We start from the raw sequence: 6,267 nt of genomic DNA, 5'->3' as shown, positions 1-6,267 counted from the left end.
TGTGACAAAATAAATAAATAAATAAATAAATAAATAAATAAATAAATAAATAAATAAATAAATAAATAAATAAAGATATTATGTCTCTATCCATCATCTCTCAGCCTTTTTAGATTTTCATCATTTCTTGACTTTTTGGTGATTCTTTTATATTTCTCTCTTGGGATCCTATATTTCTTTCTAACATTTTTATATAGACTGAATGTTCCCTCCACCTTATCCCTTATCTCCTTCTGCTGCTTCATTTGGATGCCCATCCATAACTCTTCCATTATTTTTGGGAAATCTTCCTTTTTTTCTGTACCATTGTAAACTCTTAAGGAATTATCTATTTGATTCTTAGTATTTATTATTATTTTCTTTTCATTGTTTTTGTTTTCTTGTTTATTTTGATTTGCCTCCTCCACCACTCCTTCTGATTTCTCATCCGTCTTCTGAATATTTTGTTCATCTTTTCCCACCATTTGTTGAGAGTCTTCTATATTCACTTCTTCTTCTTCTTCTTCTTCTTCTTCTTCTTCTTCTTCTTCTTCTTCTTCTTCTTCTTCTTCTTCTTCTTCTTTTTTTTTTTTTTTTTTTTTTTTGGACAATCCCATCATCACTTTACAATTCTTCCATAAAAACTTTTAGCCATCATTAACATTTCTTCATAAAATTTTATTGTCTCCTGCTGAGTCATTTTGTACCAAATTAATATATTAAAAATTACTCAATGTGTCTCTAATATTCCAATATCCCAATAATTAAAGTCAATTATTAATAAAATTTATCAATCTCAGAATTATTCCTCCAAATCCTTTAGCTTTCTAGTCCTTAAAAGCTATAAATTTATACTTTACAGTCTTCATTGTTTCCAGTTTACACCTTTCCAATTGCCCAAATTTTAAAGTCTTATTTGTCTTTTCTTCTTTTTCTCTCCCACCTCTTCTATTGCTTTTTTTCTTTTGCTTTGTAGGATGATCTATCAAATGATGTTAGTGAATCAAATCCAGTTTGGCCCACCAGGTTTCCTCAAATCTTTCAAATCCACCTTTCAATGAACAGTTCAATAAGGTTTTAGTATTTATAGTTTAGTTTGTATAGTATAGTTTAGTTTGTCCCAGCTTGTGACAGACCAAAATGGTCATCGTCTCTGCTGCTTTTTGGGAAAGCTTTCTTCAGATCAACGAGGAAATTGTGGTTTACTTATGATCAATGAAGCACCTCTCCTTTCTTCACCATCCCTCCATGGCGGTTTGACCCCATAGGATCTCCCAGCAAGCAGTTGCCGACTGCATTTCATGGAGCCCAGCGGAGCGCTGCTATTTTCCAGCCATTCCCATCACAGCATCAACCAGAAGTCACTAAATGAATGGTTGTAAATTGAGGACTAACTGTATGCACAAAGATGGAACTATATAGAAATATCTACCAAAAAGGACTGAATGTAAACTTGATTAAAATTGGCCAGAAATGGCTAAACTGATTTACTTGGTTATAGAGGGAATAACAACTACTTTTATTTTTATGAAACACTGGAAACCTTTTATGGACTTGAAAAATGGATAAAATGAAGTAGTAGTTGGTTGAGAAGGCAGAATATGTGGAGAAATGAATTGTCAATATACTATACTATGAAAACTCTCATATCTATAACCTTCACCTGGGCAAAACTGTGCATCATAGGACAATAATTTCTCAGTTGGGGTACTCAAGTGGGGTAATTTACAGAACGCCAGACTCCAATATTCCCAAAGGAATGAAAATTAGGAAAGATGTGGCTGTTTCACTGTTGCTTCAGCTCTGCTACTTCAGTCATGTGATGCTCATGTTTCAACATTCAATGACAGTTTCCCAGCCACTTGCACATTCCTTCATTTCCTCCCCCACCCAGCAGTAATCACCAGCCTACTGGGAAGGGGGGGAGAGGGAGGGCAAGAGGGCAAGAGGGGAGGAGAGGAGGGGGAGATGGAGAGAGAAGGGAAGGGGAGGGGAAGGGAGGAAGGGAGAATTCTAATGCTCACTACCAGTTTCCCACAAGGAAATTCAATGGCAAAACCAACAGAAAGTTGGAATGCATTCCTATTCCCACTGTATTTTTGCCTGCCTGGAATCATTCTATTTCTCTATTTAGACAAGGTAAATGTAAGCATAGAGGGGAAGGAAGCCTTGCACACCCTTCCTGCTGTTTTCCCCATGCCCTCCATGATTTGCACTACCACCACTCCCGTGCACCTTCCCAGATCTCTGTGGTAAGTTTTCCATATCCCTTATGAAAGGGTTATAGGTGAAAAGTGCCATGTAGGTTGGTAAGGGTACAGGGGTATATACAAGACTCACATCATTCCCCACAAGCCTTCCCTGACCTGTGCAACATATCTAACATACCTCCATTCACCCTATCTGACCTGTGCCACCCCTCACGTCAGTGGTGGGTTTCAAATTTTTTTACTACCAGTTCTGTGGGTGTGGTTTGGTGGCAGGGGAAGGATAGTGTAAAATCTCCATTCCCACCCCACTCCAGGGGAAGGATACTGCAAAATCCCCATTTCCTCCCGATCAGCTGGGACCTGAGAGGCAGAGAATAGATGTAGTGGGGCCAGTCAGAATTTTTACTATCGATTCTCTGAACTACACAAAAGTTCTGCTACCGATTCTCCAGAACTGGTCAGAATCTGCTGAAACCCACCTCTGCCTCATGTACTTTTGCAGACCTACATATTATGGACCCAACACACCCTTCCCAACTTTGCCATAGCCCATGCCCTCTCCAACCTATGTGGTACCTTTCATGCATCCTCATGCACCCTTCTAAATCCATGTTACCCATCCACACACCTTTTCAGAACCACAGGGCATCTCTTGTATATTCCCATGCACCCTTACCAACCTACAGGGCACTTTCACACACACACACACACACACACACACACACACACACACACACACCCCTGCACTTTCAGACTTGCAAGTTTCTGTAAATGTAATACGACAATTTAATTAGAGATAGTATTTCTGGGCATCCTTTAAAGTATACCTCCCCCTCCCTTGCATTTACACTCTTTAAAAATAGGAAGGGTCCCTTCTGTTTGCCATATCTCCCTTCCCTCTGCAGACTCAACTGTCTCATGTCTGGCCATTCTCTAGTCTGTGGGAATGACATATTGCCTGTGTGTGAGATGACCTGATCTCTCTCTTATTTTACCATTACAATATGCAAAAACAATTGAGTGGAAAATGTTGCATGTTGTAATGGCCTTTCTTAGTATTACTAGTTTGATTAAAGAATGTGGAATAAGATTTTTGAATAAGGAATTAGAATAGAATGATAAATGTAATTTCTCATCCTTTTCTTTCTTTCCTATGTTAACGCAATGGTTCTCAGTTCTGAGATCCAGCTGATTCTTTAATGATTTTGTATAGACTCAGACTTTTTTTTTGGTCTGGTTTTTGCTTGTAAGGTAAAATAAACAATAGCTGGCTAATGAGCCATAACTTCATTTTGGGCATATCAAAGTTCTCTTGGGGTGGCAAGGATAATGTTCCTTTGAACTTTTTTCAGTTTCTCAGATCTCAGCTTGCTTTATGTGGCCAGCCACAAGAAAGGCTTCTTTTCTAATCTCTTGTGCTAATAGAATGTTATACTTCAGTGTTAATGCTGCCAACACAGCAATATATGTAAAAAGGAGCAAGGCTCCAGTTGTGTGGTTGCTATGGTCATGTGAATTCTTTTGACCCCTCCTGGATCAAACCAATGCACTACTTTGGGTCAAACTTTATTGTACTTTTATATGTGTATTTGGGACAAGCTTAAGATTTATACCAATGAATAAATGGCCAGGCTTACAGTGGTGACAGTGTTCTGTTTTTAAGACTGGGATGACAAGACTACAAATGCCACTTTTTCTCTGTAGTATTATACTCCTTGGCTTGTAACCATAACTGGGACAAGAACTTCCATCGATTGTTAAGTGAGTCACATTCAATTTTTTTTGTTGCATTCATTAAACAAACCACATCATTGTTACATGAATGTGGCCTCCCCAATTTGCTTATCAAAAGCAAATTGTTTATTTAGCATATGGTGAGAACATGACAAAGAGAAGTAAACATATACACACAATCAAAAGCCATGGAAAAGTCACCTATGATGATTCCCGAACCCAGGATACTGCAACAATTATAAATATGTGTCAGTTGCCAAGTGTCCAAATTTTGATCATGTGACCAGGGGGACACTGCAGTGGGTATAAGTGTGAGGACCATTCAAAAGGGGACCATTCAGCCCCATTGTAACTTTGAATTGTCACTAAACAAATGGTCATAATTTGAGGATTACCTGTATGTAAATTAGACATTATTTGCATTGCTCAGAAAAACTTCAGATTTTTCCTGTTTGGATGCTGTCTCAATAGCCTTTTGTCAATCCTGCTATTGCTTGAACTAGACATTATTGCAGTGAAATTTTACAAAATTGAGACTTTACAAGATTTGTATTTGCTAAAGGAGTCTATTATCATAAACAAGGTCATCCCTTCTAGCTTTTGGATGCTTCTGCACTATAAAATGTGGACTCTTTTCAAATCAAATTTTGAAGCATCTGGAATCAAATCGGTTCCAACCATGAACCCAAAGGGAATTATGCTCTCTTCAAATCTCCTATTTCAAATTAGGGTAATTTGCACAAGCTGATGGATATTATTTATTTTCAGTTGGAGACTCAAACCATTACAAAGTAAAAATAAATATTGGGGATAAAAAAAACACAATAATCAAGAGTATGCAGCAATACCTAAAGAGATAACAATAGAAATTGGAAGTTGACAGCATGAAATTGAAGTCCTCCTTTTGGCCATTGCCAATGGACAGAATTTAGGTACATTCCTGGTTATAAACTAGCAGAAGAAACTAGTAGAAAGCTTGTATTTTCCTCATCTGAATCTATTGTTTAGTTAGCAGGGGCAGAGCGTCGGGACACTATAATAAAAACTTGCAGAACCAACACAGGTAATCTCTCTAAATAGGGATAGAACCTGGGTTGAAGGAGGATGTTATAAGTCTAGCCAATGGGTGTACTGGGTGTGTATTTGTCTACTGGGTAGGAAAATAAAGCTAAGGTTAAACGGGGGGGGGGATGCTGCTAATACATGTGAGCATCAGGAGGACAAACCTTTGAAGTTGAGTTGTCATTTTTAGGGGGATTCTTCATATCACTGCTGAAAACTGATTCAAGTTAGGTGTCTATAGAAATTCTCAATCACCCAGGTCATAGTTATCCCAAAGGTGGTTTTTCCAAAAGGCAACTAGACTGTCTTGGTTTTTTTTCCTTTGAAAACATTTCACTTCTCACCCAAGAAGCTTCTTCGGTTCAAGTTAGTCCTATCCTTCAACAACAACAACAAACAAACAGCAAGGCTACATAGCACTTTCAGGGTTTTTTTTATTTTTTTATTTGCATTTATATCCCGCCCTTCTCCAAAGACTCAGGGCGGCTTATACTATGTCAAGCAATAGTCTTCACCCATTTGTATATTATATACAAAGTCAACTTATTGTCCCTAACAATCTGGGTCCTCATTTTACCTACCTTATAAAGGATGGAAGGCTGAGTCAACCTTGGGCCTGGTGGGGCTTGAACCTGCAGTAATTGCAGGCAGCTGCTGTTAATAACAGATTATCTTACCAGTCTGAGCCACAGAGGCCCTTAAACACATTCATACTGTAAACCAAATCAGTTGAACTGGAAAGTAGCAAGAGGTATCTCTATATGCCCCTTCTCATCTTTGACCGTGATGGATCACAGATATCCATGGGGAAGGTGGATATGTGTGTTGTGATGCATACCACATGACCTGCATACTTGGATCTGACCTCAGGATGCAGGTATAAAAGGCCAATCATCATATTATGATATTATGGCACATATTTCATTATTCCTATCTCATTGCAGTTTGTATAAGTTGTCCATGTGGATTCCATTTCCATCATGTCAAGATCATCATCGCCAGCATTTTTTCCAGTTCTCAGGAATCAGTAAAGGGAAGGGAAGTCAGGCAGTGACTTCTTTTTCTTTTCTTTTTCTTTTGATGTTTAGGTAAACCTGTCTGTGTGTTTGGTTTAGTTTGCATATTAAGCACACAGCTTCACCTGCAGCAATGTAATTACCATCATCCTAATCACAGTTACAAATGAAGGTTTAGTTTATCTCAAATATTTTTGTTCCTGCTCTTCAAAGCTTTGCTCAGTGCAAAAGGCTGGTTCACTGGTGTTTTTAATATACTCATTTTG

This window comes from Ahaetulla prasina, chromosome 4 (genome assembly GCF_028640845.1).
Source record: "Ahaetulla prasina isolate Xishuangbanna chromosome 4, ASM2864084v1, whole genome shotgun sequence".
Taxonomy (NCBI): Eukaryota; Metazoa; Chordata; class Lepidosauria; order Squamata; family Colubridae; genus Ahaetulla; species Ahaetulla prasina.
The sequence above is the reverse complement of the archived record's forward strand: the minus strand, read 5'-3'. Positions refer to the sequence as shown.